Source organism: Cibotium barometz, chromosome 44 (genome assembly GCF_041138505.1).
Source record: "Cibotium barometz isolate CiBa-2024 chromosome 44, ASM4113850v1, whole genome shotgun sequence".
Classification (NCBI taxonomy): domain Eukaryota; kingdom Viridiplantae; phylum Streptophyta; class Polypodiopsida; order Cyatheales; family Cibotiaceae; genus Cibotium; species Cibotium barometz.
In genome coordinates, this window is record NC_141089.1 from 43,232,474 (window position 1) to 43,257,341 (window position 24,868).

General features: G+C 40.5%; 1 pseudogene; it reads right to left on the reverse strand.

Moving 5' to 3' along the window:
• The window catches only part of LOC147613315 (mannosyl-oligosaccharide 1,2-alpha-mannosidase MNS3-like), a 40,550-nt pseudogene that overhangs the window by 6,120 nt on the left and 9,562 nt on the right, over positions 1–24,868 (reverse strand).

Here is a 24,868-nt window from a genome sequence, read left to right on the forward strand (position 1 = left end):
ATACCAATTGGAATGAAGGGATGTAATGCATGAAAAATATGAGTAATCACCATGTAAACATGATGCCTAAGTGTGTTTAGTCTCTCACCAAGAGAATGGAAATAGCCTTCCACAAGCCAAGAGAGAAGCCATGAGCTCCAAGAAACATAAATTTCCATTTCTAAAAAATGATCATCAAAAGTTACAACCATGGTCCAAGTCCCCTCTTTTATACATGGACTTGTCCCATTATTAACCTTATTGAATAAAGTTCCTACTTTATTACAAAACCTTCCACGTAGCAAGAATTTGGAGGTTGGGGAAGGGGAGGAGGAGGTCTACGTTTGGAAGCCTCAAAAGACATGCGAAGCACGGGTTGCCAACTAGTCTGAGTAAGGGATGGCCATCGGGCTTGACTTAAAGGTCGACATAAGCCGATCTCCCAAAACTTTTGCTTCCCAAACCATCCTCTCCGCCATGCCTAACTAGCCTCAGGCTCATCATAACCCATAGCATGCCTTTTGTAGCCGTGCCATGCATGTCGAAAAGCTTCGAGAATAATTACCTTCACTTGCGTGTTCTCCCATAGGAAACACTACAAGACAATGCTGCCATACACGCGTTTCATACACGCGATAAATTACGAGCGCGTGTATGGTCGCGCTTGTATTTGAATAGAATCGGGCGCGTGTATTTTATCATTTAAGTTCGCGTGTATATTTGCATTTATCAACGCGTGTATAAATGCGTTTATATACACTCAGTAATACACGCATTTATACACGCTAATATACATGGATTAATACACGCTACCATACACGGATTAATACACGCCACTATACACGGATTAATACACGCATGGTAAAGAAAAACTGAATTCCTTTACAAAATTAAAAACTATTTTCTTTAAACCATCTCATAGTACATTACAGTATACATCATTACACAATCCCACTACATGCATTTACAACAATGAAATATATTCAAAAATAAATCATGCATATGAGATGATAGAAATGTTATCAATTTAGAACGTACAGTGACGGATTGGTTAGGGTTCCATCTCATCTTCAATAAGATCCATCCTTGCCAAACGATCAACATCAATATCCATTTGATCAATTTGTAAGGCTACGATTAAATTTATTCCACTATCGATATTCTGTACTCCATTGATAATGGTATCGATGTCTTGATCATCCTCATCAACATCACCATCATCCTCAATGGTAGGGTCATTCTCATGATCATGAGAAATGGCACGCTCATCCTCATTATCATGATCATCTCTTATTTCTTGATCATCGATCACAACATCTTCAATGGCATGTTCGACATCATCTTCATTGCGGCTTGTTACATCCTCCATATGCTCCATATCAGTGAATGTATTATACATCACTTTGGAACATGGTGCAATAGGGATGACGTACCACCATTTAATGTCATGCACCATTGGTAGATAGATAACCTACTCAAATACACATAGTACAGTAATTAATTAGCATATCAAAAGTCAAGGGGTACGCGAGCTTAGATATATATGTACATGAAATACATTAGTAAAAAAATGCATACCTGCTCACATTGTTGTGGCAATACGAGCCTATCTTTCTTTGTTTGCCAAAACTTTGTAGAGTCAATAGTTACATATCCACTTGCATGGCGTTTTATCGTTGCATCAGGCCCTTTTTCCACCACGTTCATTTGCCATTTGACATCCAAAACATACACAAAGAAGCGACGAAAGTCAAGCCTAAATATGTCTTGGATTATGCCATAATAATCATCCATTTTTCCATTAGCTCCCTCAAAGCTACTAATGACACCGCAATCTTGTGTATTTCTCTTTTCATCAATTCTTTGTGTTCGAAAATGCTTGCCTTCACACCATATAGCATTGAACATAGTGCACTGGACCAAAATAGAAGCAATATTTGTGTAAGCAATGTGAATAAATATTAAAAGCAAATCACTTACAACTAATGCAAAACATTAGTTCTATGTACCTTTAACATGCATCCTCGTGCATACTCCCATTCTTCTGCCGTGATATGCAGCCCCTCGTCGCTCTCTGCTCTCTCCATTTCCTCATGCAACCAATCAACATGGATATCATTCGGAAGTGTTGCTAGATGCTTAGGGTACGCCTTCCGAGAGCCATGTTGCCTCCAAAAGAGAGCTCTTTCTGCTTGCCTTTTTGTCTTTGCATCCTCATATCTTGTAACCCATCTGCTCATCACATCACTATTAAGGATACAAGTGAAATTGAGATCATCAATCAATGTTCTGTCAATTACTTTACTCTGTCCTTTTCCTTGAGGCACAATAGAGGTCATCCTCAAGTCCTCTTCATTGCTCCATAGTCGTGGCAAAGAGGTGTCCACCTGACCAAGAAATTCTGAAATATATACAAGAGACTCTTGTATCAACCAACCCTCGGCCATGCTTTCTTCAAGCCTTGCACTTTGCCTCACAAAGTCTTTTAAGGTCTTCATGAAGAGCTCTAGGAAGAACATCCAACGTGCATGCACAGTACCACATAAAGCGATTTCGTCCACTAAATGCACAATGAGATGTAGTTGACTTGTAAAGATGCTCTTGTTCCATATCATCGTCGTCTATACCTTTGGGATCATCCTTAAAAAGATTCCGCACCATATCATCAAGCACCTCCTCTTCCACAACTTCGTGGGGTGCAGGGCTATTGTCATCCCTTTCCCACTCATCTCCGACAATAGATCCCGAAGCTCCAGCATCATCTCGTCGACACTTTGTGTGCTCTCGTCGCGCGTAGGGTACCATGTTAGGGTGTGGTACTGCATCCTGCTTCAATTAGAGTTTATATATTACAACTCTATTAATTTAATTTGGATACCATGAGTCATTTGAATACCATCAATTTACATCTACTCACCTCTAAACCTGTTTGATTCCATTCTCCATACATGGAGATGTGATTCAAGGTAATTCGACGTGCTCGTACAATGCATCCTTGACATCGATTACACATACATTTGATCCGTTGTCCCAACCACACCGCGATTACGATGACGCATTGTCTCATCTTCCCCAGAACTGCTTGAAGAGGTTGATGACATCCTATGTACAAACCAGAAAACACAAAATCATATGATGTTTTTAATGAAAGTATAAAAATCGCGTGTATTGACGTGGCAATTTCTTAAAAATTGCGTGTATTAAAGCGGCTATGTCCTAAAAATCGCGTGTATTAACATGGGTAATTCCTGCAAAACGCATGTATAAACGCAACTAAATTATCATACACGCGAATATACACGCGTTTATAAACGCGACGGTCTGTTTAAACTAAAAATAGCCCGCCTTCCCCAAATATAGATTTTGAACTAACATATCAACACTGCTTTCGTTTTTGCCTCTTCCAACAGAAACAAAACCTAAGTGCAAGGAGGGAGCAGAGAAGGAGCACACACGGGAGGAAACCGAGCAAAAAAGAAGACTCACTTTTTTAGAGGTGAGTCAGTTTGTCCTGTGCCCTGTCTCATTCCTCAGATTTGTTTATGCTATTTTCTCTTTATTTTTTGGGTTTGTCTCCTTCCTTTTGCTTCTGTGCACACGATTGGGTGAATGATTCTGACAGGGGCGACAGTGGTCCTTTTATAAGGACACTTTGTCTTTGTCGGCGGTCGGTCCTTTTGAATTTTTTTTTTCGCAGGTCGCGTGCAGAAACGCGTGTAAAAGCGCATGTACCCTGTCTGCAGAGTCTGTTCACGCGAATATACACGCGTTTTTTGACGGGTGTATACACGCGTTTTTTGACAGGTGTATACACGCATTTCCTGTTTCTATGATCAGCAGGCAACACAACTGACTTGAATGATGATATTTGTGTGAGTCAAGAGACAGCCCATGATGTACATGAAGATTTTTGTTGCAGGTTCTTTATGGATATTCTAGGTTCTTCATCCGATCCATTTGCGTACAGCAATTGGCTGATGGAGATGCTGAATCATTTTGGGCGCCATCCTGGTCCAGTTGAGCTTACAGAGTATATGTATGCCCATCCCCCTCCTTCCCTGCCTAGTGTCTATACCCCTATCGCGAGTATCCAGGGCACTCCAGTGCCGTCTATTCCTACGAGTCCGACGAGACGGCATGCAGCTTCTCCTCTTTCACGTCCACCGAGGAGACATACCTCGTCCCAGACACACTCACGCACACCCTCACAACCACCATCACGTGCTCCCTCAGAGCCACCGTCACGTCAGGGCTCACAGCCACCGTCATGTAGACAATCCCCAGCCACCCGCAGCAGTAGGAAGAGTGGGAGTGGAGGATGCGGCGGGTGCTTTGGTGGGGGAGGTGGGGGAGGTGGGGGAGGTAGTAGGGCACGCGGTGAGAGAGGAGATAGAGGGAGAAGAGTTAGAGGAGACAGTTCGGAAGAGGAGGAGATGAGAGAGGTGGAGAGAGTGGTCTGCTATGATGTGACGGATAGGGGCGGGATAGTGATGGATGCGAGGGGGAGGGAGGTAATGGAGTACATGCGTGGGGTAGTATCAAACTCATATAGAAATTGTTTTATTAAATTTAAAGATCAAAATAGCCGATTAGTTGGGGAGGTGATAGAGGCTGTACATAGTCGGTACCCCAATCCCCCACATGCTACATTCTCGGATGTATGGGAAAGGACGCGAATAAGGGAGATCTTAAGTAATAAAAGATCTCACCTTAAAAAACTCGCGTACGATGACCGGCTAAATGTAGCTGCGGGTGGCTATCCTGCCGAGAAACCTACCACCACTGCGCACAAATGCGAGTGGAAGGAGGCAAAGAAACGAGCAGAGGGTGGCGTGAAGAGCAGGCAGCATGTGGAGGCACGACAGATCCAGATGGAGACCATTGGATCTTCGCATTTCAGATCTGGCGGCGTCGAGTCATGGGAGGCAGAGTTCGTAAGTATCTTGCCACTTTATTTGATTGTTTACTTAATTCATTGATTCTATGATTGTTTTAATCTTACAAATTGTGTTGATTATGATACAGCGACGGGTTACGGGGAGGAAGCCCACAACCCACGATACTGCGTATGCTCGTCGGCATAGCAGACGTGACACGTGGGCCATCTTCAGAGCCGAGGGACGTATTACGGACGCGCAGTTTGAGATGGCCATGAAACCATACGGTCGACAGGTACTTGAAAATTCTAAACGAATGATTTTGGTTTATTGAATTACATATATATATACTTATATACTATATATTACTTGAACAGGCACAAGCTGCTGATGATCCACCCGCCGCCACTGCAGAGGGTGGACGTGAGCACTACTCATCGGACATTCCGACCGATGTGAGCTCATCTGAGCATGGAGGGAGCACCGAGTCATCATCTGGGTCTGAGTAGTACTCAGACTTATAGTATCACATTCCATATTGAGAATGTGGTTGTATATATTTTTTTGTAAACTGAAGCCATGGGCTACTTCGAGATATGGACTCCCTTGTATACATGTATGAAATTTTAATAGTAATATTGAATCGTGAATTGATAGTATTACATTCATGTTTGTCTTGAATCGTGTATTGACAATGTATGCATTCATGTCGTTCTTGTCTTAATCTCCCTCGTGCATATGTTCTTCGTGGATGGTCTAATGCACAAAAAAAAAATCCAGAGAGTGTTATTGGGTGCTGGAATGCTGGAACAGTATTCAGGCACCAAATAGCACTCTCTGGATTTTTTTTTGGCTCTCTGTTCGCGTGTATAAACGCGTCAGAACTGCTAAAAATCGCGTGTATATACGCGAATAATCTGTAAAATACGCGTGTATTAACGCGTCAAAACTGACAATTACGCGTGTATAAGCGCATCTAAATTAAAAAACGCGTGTATAGACGCATGTATCAACGCGTTTGAGTACCTCTGAACTGAACAGAACGCGGCTATACACCCGTGTATAAGCGCGTCTAAATTAAAAAAACGCGTGTATAGACGCATGTATCAACGCGTCTGAGTACATCTGAACTGAACAGAACGCGGCTATACACCCGTGTATAAGCGCGTCTGGCACGTCTTATACACGCGCTTTTACACGCATGTCTGTGGCCGCGATGATACACGCGCTGATACACGGGCTCGCTACTTTTTTTCACAAGTCATTTTTAGCGGCTAGGAGCGCGGGTATGAGCCTGATCCCTTGTAGTGAAATTGACAGAGGTCTTCTGCTCTTTCAAATGTGTGTGTGATCTGACTCATCGGTTTGATTGGGAGGGATGCCATGGGATGATTCACAACTACCAGGGAACTTCAGGTGAGGGGGGAGCCGGGGGGCTTACGTTCAAGGCGAACTATGAAAGACAACTTTCATTTATCCTCTTTGCTGATTAAGCTCTCCTTGCTATTCAATTTGTGTAGGCCAAGGCCTTGTAATGATCTGAGAGGCTTTGCTTGATTGCAAGAATGCAAGATGGTAAGGTACAATAGTCCTCCTACCATGAAAAGACCTATAATCCATCCAATATCACAAGATCCACGGTTGCATCTTATGCCATTGTTCATCATCGATCGCGTCATAACCTGCAACAAAATTCAGTTTGGTAAAACTACACCAAATTATAAGATTGGTCCAAACTCCTCCATCATTAAAAAAACCTCAGTCTTACACTCTTATGCAAAAAACCTGAGAGATCAAATACGTAGAAACCCATGATCGAATGCACATAATGTTGTTGCTACATCCATAATTCATTAGAGTTCCCTCTACAAGTCTCTCTCTCTCTCTCTCTATCTCAGCTTTGCCCCTAGGCATTCATTCCTTCCTCTCTCTCCCTCTCCCCCCTGATCTACCTTGATTATGAAGGGACCATCAAATCTTACCTTGAATTGCACGAACCTTGGCATTGTCATAGACTGTGGTTGGGCAACATGGTTTTGCACTAGAAAAGCAAGAGAGCTGTGCGTGCGCGTGCGCACATGCGCGCGCATGCGTGTGTGTGTGTGTGAGAGAGAGAGAGAGAGAGAGAGAGAGAGAGAGAGAGAGAGAGAGAGAGTGCAGCCCGTGTAGAGCTTATGAAGGTTGCGGATTTTGTGACAAAATCCCAAAGATTAAGGAAATGATAGCTTGGGAAATGTGGGAGCCACTAAGTTACATCTACCAGTCACCTCACAAGAGTTGCTTGGATTTGAGATGCTCGGATCAAAGAACAAGGTATGCACATTGAAAAAGGCATTGTATGGGCTGAAACAAGCCCCTAGAGCATGTCACAATAGGAGTAACAATATTTCAAAAAGCAGTGAGCTGATAATCTACACTTTGCTTGATTATCTACCTCGCTTTTTGTTAACCGAGATTCCTAACATTGGTCAATTCATGTGCTAGGACATCAACAATTTTCTCACTCCATTTAGGGATTGAATCCACTACTAGAAACAATGTTACATCTGCTAGATCATCGTGTATACCAATTGGTGGTTCTTTGTTGTTGGGAACTCTTGACATATGATCAGCCATGAGGTGTTTCTTCTCGATTGTACCACAACCGTAAAATCAAATTCCAATAGAATAAGCATCCATCTATTGATTCTACCTGTGGCACAAGGCTTGTTGACAAGGTAAAGCAATGCTTGATAGTCTACATAAAAAACAAATTGATTAGCCGTGGGGCAGGGCTGGAATTTCTTCACTGCATATACCATGGCTAACCCTTCTCATTCCGAAGTGGTCTAGTTTATTTGAGCAGTGTTTAACTATCGGCTAGCAAAACTTACAGGGTAATCTCGCTTGAAATTACCAGGCTGGGCCAATACACAACCAATAGAAAAATTGGATGCATCAATATGAACATGGAATATGATATCCCAGTTCAGAGATTTGCTCGAATGGGTGTTGACGCTAGAGCCTCTTTAAGTTTTTCATATGCCTCTTGGCATTCCTTAGTCCATTTGAATTCTATGAGTAGCTTATACAAAGGTCGAGCTATCTCACCATAAAATAGAATGAACCGATAATAGTAGCCAACATGACCCATAAATCTTTGTACTCCCTTGAAGTTGACAAGGGGTGGAAGTTCAAGAATGATCTTAACCTTCCCTTCGTCCATGGATATTCCATTTTTAGACACAATATGACCTAAGATCACACCATATTTGACCCAAAATTGGCATTTATGCGGGTTTAAGGATATGCAATAATATTGGCATTTTTCAAATACTTTGGCATTTATGCGGGTTAGGATATGCAATAATACTGGCGTTTTTCAAATACTTTGTGCAAGCATGTTAGATGTTCCTCCCATGATGAATGTATTGTCTAGGATGACCTCTAAGAATTGTTGCAAAAATTCATTAAACTCATGGTTCATGAGTCGTTAAAAAGTTACTGGGACATTAGTTAGCCCAATGGTATTTACTTGAAAGTGAATATCCCATATTCGATGACGAAAGCCATTTTTGGTTGGTCTTCTTCAGTGATGGATATTTGATTATAGCCAGAGTAACCATCCAAGAAACTATAGGCTTCCTTCCATGTTACTCTTTCAAACACATGTTCACTAGATGACAAGGGATAATGGTCTCTACATGTTGCAGCGTTTACCTTTTTTAGATCTATGCAAACTCTAAGCTTCCCATTCTTCTTGGGTACCACAATGGGCGACACCCAAGTTTGATGCTCAATTTCATAGATAAAGCCGCATTCTATGAGCTTGTTTATCTCTTCTTGGATTTGTGAAGCATACTTTGGATTCATTGGGTACGGTCTTTGAGAATCAGGTTTTGCATTAGGCTTCATAGAGGTATGGTATGCTCACAAACCTCTCAGCAGGCAGGGAACACCTTGCATGTCCTTAAATGTGCATGCAAAATAGTCTTAAAACTCTCGGAGTAGGTCTAGCCGTTCCTGCTCTTTTAGGTGGGTGAGATCCTTCTTGAGTCAATTCTACTTCTTTGAGGTCGGTTGGTGGGCTGTCACATAACCTGTTTTGTTTTCTTTTGATGGTTTCTTTGAGCTTTGTCAAACACAAGATGCCTTTCCCCAACAAGAAAAACTTTAAAACTATTGGGTGCAGGATGTAAATCTTTTTCAAGTTCCGTAGAGACTTTCTTTTGGAGCTCCTTTTTAGCTTGTTTTTTAGCTTGGGCCGGAATCATGGTTTTTCTTCCTACGCACCGATTTGCTAGAATTAGGGGTTTTGTCAGCTTCCATTTTTTTAAGCTCAACATGAGGAGGTTTACAATGCATCAAGTGTTGCAATTGTTCTTCCCAATTAGCGCCTACATATTGCAGCCAGAACACTATTTCCTTTGTAAAAAATAGGTGACACTGCATTAGAATCGTCACCTTTAAAGCAATCGCCAAGCAAGTTGACGAGTAGTTGAAACAAGGACTTGGTATGTTCCTCTATCGAGGCGGCTGTTTTGGGTAAAACCGCGGGGACTTGTTCTTTGACTGGTTCTTGATGTGGTGTGCTTTTAGCCCGGGCTGCTTGTAGGCTCTCTAAGTTGACTGCTACCTCATCATTTAAGAATGATCCTAGGGTTTCTGGCAATTCTGGATCGCCCGTTAGTTTAACCAACATAGTGGTAGTGGTGGGCATGCCGAAGAAGCTCATGAGTTTTTGGACATTTAGTTGGGCACCACCAACCACACTTCCCTATTCTGATGGGGTTTGTGGTGGGAATGGCATATCCCAAGGATCAGGTGAGAGCTCATGTAATTCCTAATTTTCTATAATTTCCTCATTTATTTCCTCTTGTGGTGCTTTATAAACCGATTCAGCTTTAGGGTCATATTCCGGGTTAGTGTGTTCGAGCATGTCTTTACACCATTTCTCAAATTGGGCATCATGCTCTTCGTCAGATTTTTCTAAGATTACACTTGGGATTTGGAGGGGACTGCCTTGGTGAGGAGATTTGTGAATAGTCATTGGGAGTTTCCAAGCCTTTGGAATGGGTCTAGGGGTCGGCTCCATGGCAGCTTGCTTGTTTAAGCTTGTGGATCTTGTCTTCTGGCTTCGGGTAGACATTGTTGGGATTAATGCTCATGTCTGCTCTACGAGTGTGAATGTCCGTTGAGAAAGGACACACGAAGAGGCATGATCAATACCTATAAATAAATGTGTTCTTTGATTAATGAACAACGATTCAACAACGAGCGCGACTCCTGCTTGTGAGCGATGGCGAACGATCTGAGTAACATTTAATTAATGCTTATCAATTAATGTTGTGCTAATGACTCTGATGCTTTATTCTTGCATCTTTGCTAAAGCCCAAGGGAACTAGGGTATGATACTCCTATTTCTCCACAAATTCTTTATCCTTGTATCTTTTCTAAAGCCCAAGGGAAGTAGGGATTTTTCATCTAATGATTCCTTATCACCCAAGAGAACTAGGGTATGATACTCCCAGCTCTCCAGAAATTATTTATTCTTGCATCTTTGCCACATCCCTGGGATACATCTTTGCCAAATCCCTTACATATATGAATCACAAAAGTAAGACATGCTTTTGCATCTCAATGTACAGATATCTGTTGTTGTTGAATATCCATTCACACCATGCATTGAGTTGTGATCCTTGTACACACGCTTGTAGTCTCACTTCACACTTCTCTGCACATCACCTTACTTTATCTCCCAGAAGACTCTTCTTACCTAGATGGAATCTTCTATAGAGCTCATCCAACCAAAACAATAGAAAGCACAATCAAGGTCAATTTTTATAGAGCTTTAAAGCAGTTAAAATCATTGCAACTAGTGCAACACTATCAAGCACTTAAAAGTAGCATACTACTTTAAAGCAATTAAAAGCATTGACAACCAGTGTAGCATTGTTAAGAATTTAGAGATAATATACTACTTTAAAGCACTGATGACATCTAAACAGCGAGTCATGAAAAATGTTCACACGAGTTGTGAGTAGTCATTTGCAAGCTATCTTGATTTTTCACTAGTCCTAAATATTGATTAATTTTACAATCTTTTAGAGATATTAAAGAGAACTATTTTTATAACTTTTGGAAAATAAGCATAGTTTCAAATTTCTATTAAAAATGTACATATAACTAATTTAAAGGTGAAATTTTTTTCGCTTTTCATGTCAAATAACAAAATGAAAAAAACAAGGTCAATGACAAGATGTAATATTATTTAAAACTACTAATAATTCACGCATGTCTATGTAATGTATAATACATTCTTCACTTAGAATTGCAAAAATGTGCCTTTTCTTCTACAATAATTTAATTAACGTCCTCCCAATTATTGTACTTTATCCCAATCATTACATTAGATCATATATTTGATATTAAGATAAGTAGGTATATGGAGTCCATGGCCATAGAAGATGCTTACTGAAAGAAATGATTTCTCTAGATTCAAATAGAAAACCAACAATCCAAACTGTCAAATTTTAGACGATAGTGGATACTACGATTTATCAGTTTACTTTATTTGGATCTACTAGTTTGATTTAGAGTTATGGTCTTTGCAAAAACATAATTTTTAGTTTATAATAATTAGATTTTGAGCTATGAAATTGTCATTTTAAAAAATTGATGAAAATTTGGATTCTAGAATCCACTTTATTGACAAAGTGGATTCTGGAATCTAAAATTTCATGAACAGATTGACCTTTCTATCATAACAATGAAATTTTTATCCAAAAAAGAGCATTTTTGGTTCATAATAATGAACAAAAAAAATTCTATTGGACAAAAATTTAGACCATCGAGACAGAAAACATTTTCGTCAAAAAATTTTGTTGACGAAAAAAAAATATTGGTCATTTCCAATCAGGGTTTATAGCCCTTAGGTCAGTCCTTTACATTCTCATTCAAGAATATAAGCAGACACACCTGTCGATGGAAGCTCTTCTAAGGGTAGTTGGAATCCAACCTTGTGTTCTTCTCTCTCTCTCTCTCTCTCTCTCTCTCTCTCTCTCTCTCTTAAAATTTCAATTATGATCTCTGCGTGTATAAGAAGTAAAGGGTTCCTCTACTAATGTTCCACATGTAACAGCCCGATCAAAGAATATTTTCAAATATCCTTAACCACCCATGGCTCCAGCATGGTTAGAGATTCAGTTACTTCCATGATCATCGTCTCAGGTTTTCATATTGGGTCAGGCCCATTTTACCACATTCAAAAATTACCTTCAAAATAATACTCACCTTCATTACTCAACCAAAATCATAGTTGGATGATGCCTTCCAACTAAGCATAGAAGGTACAAAAATGGTGGGTGTAACTCCTAACTGTCAAGAACCACTACATTCATGAGATCTCGAAATTGTGGGGACCCCAAAAAATATTATTTTTTTAATTTTTCTCATAAATGTAGTTTATTGAAGATGAAAAACTCCATGTTAGTATATTTTCATATCATAAATATCATTTTCTACTTAGAAAAACATATTTGTGTAACAAACCTCCAACAGCAAAGTTTTAACAGTCTCTCTCTCTCTCTCTCTCTCTCTCTCTCTCTCTCTCTCTCTCTCTCTCTCTCTCTCTCTCTCTCTCCCCCTATGAAGATCTCTCTGCTTTAGCTTCTTCCTCTGCTAGCCTTTGCAAGCTTTGTGTGTAGCCCCTTGTGAAGCTAAAAAATGAAAGGTTGATTTACACATTCATATTCCTGAAGAGTATGGCAACTCTAAAAAAACCCATCCTACTGATGCACAATCTATCCAAGCTCGTAGGATAGCTAAGGAGAAAAATGTGGATCTTTGGGTTGATGGGCGTCTCTATCCAATTGACCCTCCATTAAGAGAAAACCCTCCTTTCCGTGATTTATCATCTTTTACGCAATTTGTTGGTGAAGGAGAGCTTGGCTTGTTAGGATACTGCAGAATATTGACTACAAGAGGAGCTTGGCAAACCCATATTCTCCACTCTCATTTGCAAGCATCACAATTCACCCTTTTACAATGTCAAGAAGGACTTAAAACATCATCAGATAAAATGAAAGAGATCCTTGCAGAGAATGTGGAGAGGGATGCAAAGATTCAAAGGTTAGAGGAACTTATCAAATGACTCGAAGCAACACCAAATGGTGCTTGTGAATGCAAAAAGACATTGGCTGGTATAGAATCTCTTGCGTTTAAAGGTGGAGCTTGGAAGAAAAGGATTCGTACAACAAAGTAAGTAACATAAACTTACAGTATACACTAAGTGATTTAAACAAAATAGTCATGATTTGTGTTCTCCCAGGAATTTTCTACAAGAGGTGTATGGTTCTATAACGAAGAGGGATGGAAGGATTTGGTCAAAGCCATTCTGAATACCAAGGATATTCTCTCAATTATTACTGACCCTCATCGTCCTAAAATATTCCAAGCTTTTGTCAGCAATGTGGTGAGCGAGATCACCACCTTCATCGATTCTTCATTAATTCAACATGCTTGTGATGCAACTGGAATCAGCATGAAAGGGTACCAAGCAATCCGTCAGGTTGTAAAAGATGCATTTCTAAGACAAGGGATCACTGGCACTTTATTTCCTACACTTAAGGTGAATCACAATGTCAAGCGTATCAATAATGATGATGTGCAGTGAGCTATAGGATAGTTTTAATCATGTTGAGGGCACACTAACATTAGACACAAGGTCGAGCAAAAAGAAAAGAAAGACAACAAGTACAAAATTTCACTATGATGTTTACAATAACATCTTCGTTCATATTGAGAGATTACAATAAGGTATGGTGAATTTCTATGGTCGTTCACCAGAAGGTGAGAACGTGCAATTCAGTATAAAATGAAGATGATTATTTTGTTTTGAATATTGTAAATTACCGTTTATTTGCAGTTTTGGGGAGCACACTTTCATTTGTGCTCAAGCTAGATGAGTGCCAAATTGTGAAAGGTTGGAAGCTGGAACATATGAGCACTACGCTCATGAATGAGGCCATGATATGTGCATGGGAAAATACTACCAAACCAAGTTTTAGTGTGCAATCTGAGAAAGAGGTCTAGTGGCTTGGTGCATTCGAGGTACCGAAGGAGACACATGAGGTATTGACATGGATGTTTGAAAGGACTCCTTGGATATTAGATGTAATCAAAAAGAAAATTGATGGTCAACTTTTAGATGTAGAAAACATAGGAAAGTTCAAGGTGGATTGGCATCTTGGGGGAGATTTGAAGACAATTAAATGCATGAAACTCAAATTTAGGAATTTTGGAAAATATGCATAATTTTGCGACAATTCTTTGTTAGATCCAATATAATGTTTACTATGCAATATGCAAGATTTATTATTGGATGTTCTCAACAAGCATTTGAATAATGCGATATGATTTATGTACTATTGTACATTTGTAAAACAAGTATATATGATGTTGGTGGGATGTAAATTTGCCTGCACACACACACACACACACACACACATGCATACCAAGAATTAAGTTTATTTATATCACATAGCCTCCAGTTGACCATCAAACACAGAAACTTTAACAAAGAAAGGATATTCAATGTAACTTTAAGTTATAAGAAAGACTAGGTGATAGAATTAAAAAGATCACCATCTGTATTGAATCAAAATTCTTGAACAATGGGTGAACCATAAATCTAAAAGCTTAAGAAAGCCTTATAATCTGAATAATGATTGAACTATGAGATTGGTAGCTTCATACAGCATTGCTAAAAGATTACGAAGCTAGTTACCCATGTGCTAACAAATCATTCTTGCTTAACTGCATTGACGTGTGATGGTGCCTCACTTTCATGTTGATTCAATTGATTCTGTTTGGCCTTGAGTATTATAGCCTTTGGAATCTTGATTTTCTCTGGAAGTCATCCACCCTTGGGCTTCCATGCCCAAATGATGCAGCTAGTGTCTTCCCAGCGCTGAGGATCATTTCTGTTCTCTCGCCAATACTTATTCCAGCAATCCTTATAAACCTCCACATCACTTGCATTCTTCTTCTTTGAAATTGGTGCCCAATATTGTATCTGAACTTGTAGGTAGTTTATCGAGTTGTTATTTTGATCAACATCACTTGTTGTCACTCCCAACCATATTGGGTAATTTGCATCACAAGACTGTACAAGCACAAAATCTCCTTTAGACACATCAAGAGTCGGGTTGAACTCTTCAACAGGTCTTTTGCGCATTGGACCACAATAATGGTCCTCATTTACATCAAACCTTTCATCTACATCATCCTCCACTTGAAGGTTAAGAGGCTCAGCTTTTTCGCATACACTCCTTGGCCAAAAGTCATGAAATCCAATGTCTTCCCTTGCACTAGGGGTTTGCATGTTTAGCATAAGATTCTCCCAATAGGCAAGGACCGGATTGATCCACTTAGCATAATCACTTTGGTCTCCTTTCTCTTGCAAGTGCTCTTTCCACCAATTGACATGTTTTTTAAAGCCCTCCACAACCTTCTCATTTTCCTTAACATACTCAAAGGGTGGAAATACTTTTGGAAAACCTTCAGGAAGCTTGGGTCCTCCCTGGTTATTTCTCTTCCATAACTCTATACCACTTTTTGGTAACCAATCAACATTTTTGGGGTGTACTTTGTATTGCATCAAAGGTATTCCATCACTCATATAAATTGCATCAAAGGATGTTACTTTGTACACATCAGTAAATAAAAGTATAATCCAACATATACATACATATATGTGTATGTGTATGTGTATGTGTATGTATATGTATATGTATGTATATATATATGTGTGTGTGTGTGTGTGTGTGTGTGTGTGTGTGTGTATGTATGTATGTATGTATACATATATATATACTTATACATATACTTATATATATACATATACATATATATATATATATGTATGTATGTATGTATACATATATATATTTGAATTTTAAAATTTGGATTTCATTTTACTTGAAAGACTGGTGTCACGCGCCCGCATAATGTCATAAACATTGGCCTGTGCGCGCGAGTGGTCATAGGGTCCTCCTTCTAAGGCATGTGATCTATTCTCCATAGGGGTCTCCTTACAAATCCTATAACCGAGTGGCCATAGGGGTCCCCTTGTGACAACGCCTGTGACCTAGTGGCCATAGGGGTCCCCTCACAAGGGTTTTCTTAAGGTGGATGGAAAAAAAAGTCCAATGGCACTCGGGCCCGCAATAAAAAACCAAAATTTCAAATTCAAAATTTAGGCGGGAATTTCAAATTCATTTAGGCAAGAATTTCCAATTTCAAATTAAAAATTTGGTGGGAATTTCAAATGATCCATGGGCAGGAATTTCAAATTTAAAATTTGGCGAGAATTTAAAATTTGAAATTAAAAATTTGGCGAGAGAAAAATAAACATTTGCCTATGAGCAAGTGGTCATAGGGGCCTCCTTCTAAGGAATGCGATCTATTCTCCATGGGGGTCGGCCTGTGATTGATCGAGTGGCCATAGGGGTCCCCTTTTGACAAGGCATGTGACCTAGTGGCCATAGGGGGGGCCATCACAAGGGTTTCCTTAAGGTGGATGGAAAAGAAAAAGCTTAGAGGGCCTATGACCGAGTGGTCATAGGGGTCTCCTTATAAGGCCTCTGACCGAGTGGCCACAGAGATTTGCTTTCAATTCTTTTGAGCTAAGGAGTCTCCCTATCATTGACATTGGCCTATGAGCAAGTGGTCATAGGGCCGGCCTTCTAAGGCATACGATCTATTCTCCATAAAGGTTTGCTTACAAGGCCTGTGATGACTAAGTGGCCATAGGTTCCCCTTGTGAAAAGGCCTATAAACTGAGTGGCCATAGGAGGGTTTCCTTAAAGCAGATGGAAAATAAAAACTTTACAAGGCTTGCGATAGAGTGGTCATAGGGTCTACCCACCATTGCCATAGAGTGGTCATAGGGTCTACCCACCATTGACATTGGCATATGAGCAAGTGGTCATAGGGAACTCTTTATAAGGAATGTGATCGTGTGATCAAGTGGCCATAAGGGTCTCCTTGCAAGGCCTATGATCAAGTGGCCATAGGGGTCCCCTTGTTGCAAGGGTTTCCTTAAGGTGGATGGAATAGAAAAATCTTACAAGGCCTATGACCAAGTGGTAGGGGTCTCCTTACAAGGCCTATGATCAAGTGGCCCACCACAGAGATCTGCTTACAAGGCATGTGAGCTATAGGGGTCCCCTATGATCAAGTGGCCATAGGGGTCCCCTTGTTGGGCAAGGGTTTCCTTAAGGTGGATGGAATAGAAAAATCTTACAAGGCCTATGACCAAGTGGCCATAGGGGTCTCCTTACAAGGCCTATGATCGAGTGGCCACATAGGTCTGCTTACAAGGCATGTGAGCTATAGGGTCTCCCTACCACCACCACTGACATTTTCCTATGAGTAAGTGGTCATAGGGGTCTCCTTATAATGTCTGTGACTCTCCTCGTGAGGATTTTACTCAATGTGGAGTGAAATGAGAATCCTTACAAGGTTTATGACACCGAGTGGCCATAGGGTATCCTCTCGAGGGTTTCCTTAATGTGGATGAAAAAGAAAATGTCTACAATGCTTAAAATCGAGTGGCCATAGGGATCTACGGACCGAGTGGCCATAGGGATCTACGGTCCTATGACCGAGTGGCCATAGGGAACTGCTTACAAGGCCGACAAGCTAGAGGGTTTCCATACCATTCACTATGAACCAAGTGGCCATAGGGAACTGCTTACAAGGCCTACAAGCTAGAGGGTTTCCATACCATTCACTACTATGACCGAGTGGCCATAGGGGATCAGGGCCTATGACTGATTAGCCATAGGGGTGTCCTTACGCGTTTTTCCATATGGTGGAGGGAGAAGAAAATGATTACAAGGCCTATGACGCGGTGGCCAAATGGGTTTCCTTACAAGGCCTATACCGAGTGGCCATAAGGATCTGCTTATAAGGCCTATGAGTGGTGTTCAATGCATAAAGGCATTCTTCCCTGTCTAAGGCAATGCAGTCACGTGTGCTCTCGATTATGCAGTGCAAGCAACATCTAAAACTCTCCCAAAGTATGGGATGGGATGGCTAACTAACAATTACTTCCTAAATTATATGCAGGTATGGGATTCACGTACGGCAATAGAGTGAACATGTATGTTGATGCACAATTGGTTGTTATCAGTAGTGTGTGTGAAATAGACCTGGCTGCCTACTACTCTGGTGTGCTTATTGGGGAAGGCAATGTATCAGCTGTGGTTGAGTTGTGTGTGGAGAAGGATGCAATCCTTCTCTTTCCAACTATGGATGCATCGACAGTCTAGGATGCTTTTCAAAGTATTGTCAAATGGAGTATTGGGTCATTACAGCACGTGCATGTGATGCAGCAATATGGGACTCATGTGCCAGAAGAAAATGCAAAAAATAAAATGAATTATGTATAGTTTAATGGGTTGAGCTATCAAGAGGCTTGGAACAACAAGAAAGTTCAGTTATGGGATGAGGGCAAAACCAAAAAGATTGGAGAGGGAGACATCATGTATGCATATCCCTATGATTCCAGTAAACTTTGATACGTTGGGTGACGATAACATAGGTATTGGTATTGAGGAAACATTTGAGGGTGAGGTTAGTATAGCCATGAATGATATTTACAGCATCAGTCCTATCAAAAGAATCACAATAATGGATGGACACACGTTGTTACAGTATGAGGACTTGTATAAAACGAATGAAACATATGTTGAACATGTTGCCTTGGCAGAGCCACTCTCAAGGAAACGAAAGTATTGCTTTCTAAAGAGAAAGCCAAAGACATTAATAGTGCCATTAAAAAAATGTTGTTGGAATCGGTGCAATTAGTTTCATCCATAGATTGTTGTGGAAACAGTTGTTGTCAACGAGAAAAACATGACAATATTCAAGCTCTGCACAAGGAGTTTTGGGGTCAAAGCTTGCAAAAGAGAACAGACTATGTGTATGACACACTCCTTGTTGGTTGGCGCCAAAACCCAATCAAATGGGAAGAATTAACGTTATTGCCCGTTCTCCTAAGGCCTCACACACTTGATCGAATACTTCCAGATGTCTCCTAGGATCACCATTTCCAGTGAATTTATGAGTGATCTTGGCAATTTCGACAGCTTTCCATGGCTTTGTCGACCACCATCTCTCACAACAACAAGTGCTATTCTTTCCAAGGCATGTGCAAAAGCAATTGGGTTTGTGGGTAGAGTTGGTACTGGCATAACAGGAGCAATGAGATAGGAGTATGTGGAGGTGCAACACGTGGCATTGCATGAGGATGCATTGGTCTAAACCTTGGTGGGGGTAGATGTGCTACATAAGACGGCATATGCCCTACTGGTGCCTAAATAGGTTCTTTAGTCATTGTTGAGGCTAGCGGCTCAGTGGGATAGAAGGCACCACCGAACCACCCCTCACGTTGTGAGTACCACCTTGGCACGTGTAAAGCAGGCGGGCTATAGCCACGAATAACACTGAGATGTTTATGCACACACACACACAAGCAAGATTGGCATAGGAGTTTTTACAACTAGTGGGAGAAGTAAGCATGGTAGCAATCTTTAGAAAGTAGTAAGCTCTGTGATGAGTTGCTCTATAATGTTCTCACAATGATTCCGGATGTAATCCAGTGAACAAAGAGCAATATTTCCATTTATTATGTCCCTGTGCTACTCTCTATAATGTGTTGAAATAAGAGTGTGTGTCCTTATTTCATTAAACATGTTGTGAACTAAAGAGAGTTAGTGAGAGTGTCATGCGTAGAGTGAGAGAGTGTGAAGTTTTATAGCGCAGCTGTGTTCTAAGTGTCCCCATGACCACTCTAGTGATGGTGTTTGAATCTAGAAGATCTCGCGGGTGGCCATATGCCTCCCATGGCATTGCTTGACTGGTCTTAGACTGCTATTTTGCCATTCTGTCGAGAGGGAAATCGGCAAGAAACATTTGGCGATCGTGCTGGGGATGACTATGCCAAGGAACTTCCTGCTAAGGGGAACGTACCGACAACTCCACCCGCAAAACCCCCTTGCTGAAAGAAACCTCTACTACAACAAGACTGGAAAATTCTCCTTTTAGGAAATGGTGACGAAGCGAAAAAGTCTTCGCTAAGTGGAATTCTGCAGCATCAAGTCTACGGAGAAGCCATAACATGGAAGGGTCTCTTTAGAAAGATCAATACAGAGAAGCTTCGACTACATGACCTAACCAGCAAAAGGGAGTCAAGCATGCCCTCCTCCACAGGCGTAGGAACCTGATGATGGAGAAAAGTGATGCCTCCCAAGAAACCTCTAGGATGCTTGTAGCTGGGAGTGCCTCACACCATTCTAATCAAGAAGATAGTGCAGAAACTTATGCAACTCCACACGAGCAAGAGGAAGTGTCAAGTTTTAAACACAATTTGGACCAAGAAAAGGAGTGCCAAGAGATAAGTTTTGTACACGCCAGGTCCAGAAAGCCCAAGAAGGGTGGAGCAACAAAACCAGGAAGAACAACCACAACAACAAAATCCCTGAAAAGGTTCAAGGAATCCATGGCATCATTAACAAAAAATTTCTCAGTGTTTTCAGGAGAGAAAGGGGAAGATGCAGATTTGTATGTAAGGAGGTTTGAGCAATACTGGAAAGTGGCTAGACCTCGGGATGTGGAAGAACCAGAGTTGAGTGAAATTTATAGATATGCTTTCATGAACACCTTCAAGGATAGAGCCACGGAGTGGGTGTCAAGATATCAAGACAACCATTTTCAGACTTATGAAGAGGTCATGACTGCTTTTCTGAGGGAGTTTCCACAAGATAAAGTTTCCAACTCAACCCTGTGAGATCAAATGAGAGAACTCCGACAAGAAGACATGGATGTAGAGGGCCTATGCAACAAAGCTACTGAGCTTGAGACAAAGAGTGGTAGAACAAACCTAACCCTCAATGCAAATGGTTGCAAATTTGTTTGCTCAAGAACTTAAGCCGGACATCCATGTAGTATTCAGCATAAAGCAGGTAGAAACTGAGGAGTTCGAGCAACTGGTCAAGCTAGCCAAGATGGGAGAAAAAAGAAGTCAAGAAAGAAGACAAAAGAGTCAAGTACCTGAAGACTCTCTTCGCATGCTATCAATGTTTTGTACTTGAGCTGTGCATGAATTTTCTCAATAAAGACATCGGAATCTGAATATCAGGAATGATATTGCACAAGTAGATAAGGTATCCAAAATCATGTGCATATAATGTGGCATGAGATGGATCATCTGCACCTTGAAGGATAAGATTAGCACTTGTCTCAGTAGGTGTAGCGATATGCTTACAATCATCAAGACCAAATCTCATAAACAATCTTTGCATGTATTTAGATTTTTTAACAAAAATGCCATCATGATGTTGCACAAACTCAGTATCCAAGTTATAGTGCGATAGACCAAGATCTGATAAATACTATAATTCAGTTTTAAAAGCTAAAATAATGTCCTCATGCAGTCCTATTAGGATCACGTCATTAACGTATAGTGTGATGTTTTGTTTGTTGTTCTTGACGTAGAGGGTGCTCTCTGTTTGTTGGAGTGTTCTCTAGAAACCATGAGCAAGTAAGTAGGCATGAATCTTCTCATTACCAAAGTTGAAGGAGCTTGTCTAAGACTGTACAAAGCCTTATTTAGTGTGCACACTTGATGCTCCTTTCGAACAAAACCATAGGGCTGAGATACATACATCTCTTCATGTAAATTCCCATTCAAAAAGATTGTTTTTATATCCAACCGATGCACTTTCCAACCATGATGAGCAGCCACCAATGCACTTACACACCTGATAGCAGTCATGGGTGATGTGGGAGTAAAGGTCATAATCTGTGCATAGCCCTTTGCCACTAGTCTGGCTTGTAGCGATAAGTGCTACCATTAGACTTCCTTTTGATCTTATAGACACACTTTAGGCTAATAGCCTTCTTGCCAAAAGGTAAATTATCTAGATCCCAATTGCCATTTTTCAAAATGGAATCATATTCGTGATGTATGGCATGAATCCAATTTTGATTCTCTTCTACTTCATTAAATGAAACTATCTCTTCTTCACATCGCACAAGATTCTCAGTAGAGCATGATCAACATAATGTCTAGATGCATATGACAAGAACTAGCACGTGTTCAACGTGCCACAAAGAACCCACTACATTGTTGTCTTACAAAGTTACAATAGCTAATAAGGCATTGATTGACAATAATTTAGCTTGCTTAATTACTGCCCTCTCTTCTTCCACTACATCATCGATGTCTACCTGCCCAATGGGCTAAACATATCTCATACATGGTTGCTAATTGTTGTGTGAAGATTTTTAGTGTTAACCACTTATGGTTAACATGCTTCTATGACAACTATGTCCACACACTAATGGGCACCTTTACTATATTGTAAATCCCATCATTTGATGAGGGAAACGCCCTAAAGACGCTCCCAAGTAGTATTGAGCTTCGAAAATGACAGATAAGAGGATCTCGGTTAATTGGCCAAACCATAGAGAAAAGCCTTGTAACTATGTTTTGGGCACCTTGGGTCACTTACTCCCAGGCGGCGGCCTAGTGGGAAAAGGCTTGGAACTATTAAAGCCAATTTCTCTTGTTTGTAACTCATTCTCCCATTTATGCAATAGAAGTGGAGTGTTCTCTCTCCCTTTCTCTTGCAACTCTAATCTAACATGTGTGGTGTGCTTAGGATTAGGGTTTGGGTATGATTAGTGCTCATGGCTCGTTCTCTTATGCTTCCCTCGTCCTTGAGTGATTAGGCTATTACGCGATCGTCTTCCGCGAAATCCCACATGATCTTCATGAGAGAGGTTTCTCTACCCATAGGATTAGGAACCGGCTCGGTGTAACAACAACGAGTGCGAGAGGATCCGGGCAACGAGTGGCTATCCACACATGATGCGGTGGAGCTCTTGAGCATAGCTCAAGCTTGGCGGATTGGCAACTTCCCACGACATGTTAGGGTGAGCTTAACATGTTTAGCGCTACTACCGGCGGGGAGTGCCAATCTGCTTCTTGTTGAAGCCTTCCTTGTTCGAATGTGATGGAGTCTCCATTACTCAATGTCAAGTAAGTAACTATGGCATTTAGTTTTAGTGTTTGATTTGTTTTGTTGATTTTGTTTGTTGTTTTTATTTTGATTTTGTGCATAGCTTATGGTGGAGAGTTGGATTAGCAAGAGTTTAAGCCAAAAAGCTTGAGATTTGAGTGATTACAAAGCTCAAAGAAGAGGATTTTTTGCTTAAACATATAATGTTTTTTGCTATTTTTTTCTTCTAAACATTTTTTGTTAGATTAGTGTACATAGGTAGCTTAGGAATGTAAAATAGAACCCTAATTCACCAAAAAATCCCAAAACTAATTGCTCATAATTGCTTGTAATTGGAGTGGCATTAGTGTTCTAACACTTACCTCTAATTCTATGCCTAGACCACACCTATTAACTCATAATTCGTGAGAATTAGCACTAATTAGGTTCTATTTGCCTAATTTTCTCTCTTTTGAGTGGGTTAATTAGAGACCTAATTAGAGAGATTAATAAGGGGTGATCACATCATTGGGTTAGCCTAAACATTGTTAATCCACCTATCAAATCCCCATCTCTAAACTCCTTATCATTAGGAAGTAAATAGAGACAAAAGAAGAGGGTTAAAAGGTGACTAATAGTGGAATTAAGAAGGATTAATCTTTAGTTAAGTTAGAATGCCTCTAAATTAGTTGAAAATCACTAGTTTAAATTTAAGCTCTAACTTTAGTCTTTTCCCACCTACCTTGCACTAATGAGGGGATGTTAGTTGTCCCCCACTCAACAATCACCTCCTTCCAAATTCAAATTTGTGCGGCATACGAACATACTCTCCCCCAAAAAAACTTTTTTTCCAAAATTTTTTAATTAAAAAGTTACCACCCATGACTGTACCAAACTTTGCCACGGCTGTACCAAACTTTTTTAATTAAAAAGTTACCATGGCTGTACCAAACTTTGCCACACGGCTGTACACTCATAAGCATACGAACATACACTCTCGAAAAAAATTTAATTTAAAAAAAGTTGTTCCCATGGCCTTACCAAACTTTGACACGATCGTACCAAACTTTGCCACAAGCGTACGCTCATAAGCGTAAGATGGCCACACTCTTTTGCATCCTCTCTTTCACTCCTTTCTATGGGCAAGACCACAAGCCTACACCGTCTGTAGCATGTACAAGCTGCCACACCATCGTCGCCGAAGCGTTACACGCGGCTGCAACAGCAAACGTTCATCATCTCTCTCTCACAAGTAGATGAGACACTTCGGACACCAGATGAGCTAGACGATGTGCTTCCACCATTTTTTTCCAGATACCAAGACCAAAATATGGGTACTTTTCAAAGGTCAAGGCCAAAAGTGATTTTTGAACAAGAAAGGGAATAAGACGTTGTGTTGAGCCTAGGGGAGCCTACTGCCGAGATGCCTCTTATTTGTGAGAATTATGAGGACTCTGACTCAATTCCTACTGTAAGGGCTATTTCATCACACAAGTCTCTAAGCATTAAGATGATGGCAATAGCCAAGGGAACATCTAACAAGGCTACAATGATAGGCAAAAACCTCCAGCTTTCACTTTGAAATAAGAAGCTAAAGAGCATGAACAAGCCCCAAGAGCTGCAGTAGCCCCTAAAAAGGTTAAGGAATCAAAACTAGAGGTCTAAAAGAAGAAGAAGAACTCAAAGCATACATAAAAACAAAATGTGTGATCAATTATTAAGGACAACGATGTTGTGACTATTGAAATTGATGTGAGAGCAAGAGCTCTATAGATGCCTCCTAGTGGAGGTGTAGCGACGATCAATCTCTTGCTCAAACCTCGTCTTCCTAAAGAAAAGAAGCTCATTGATCAATCTCTTGCTCAAACCTAGTCTTCCTAAAGAAAAGAAGCTCATTAATTACCAAAAACCTTCCAAACAAAATCAAGGAGTATCCCAACCCAGTGAAGGAACAAATGAAAT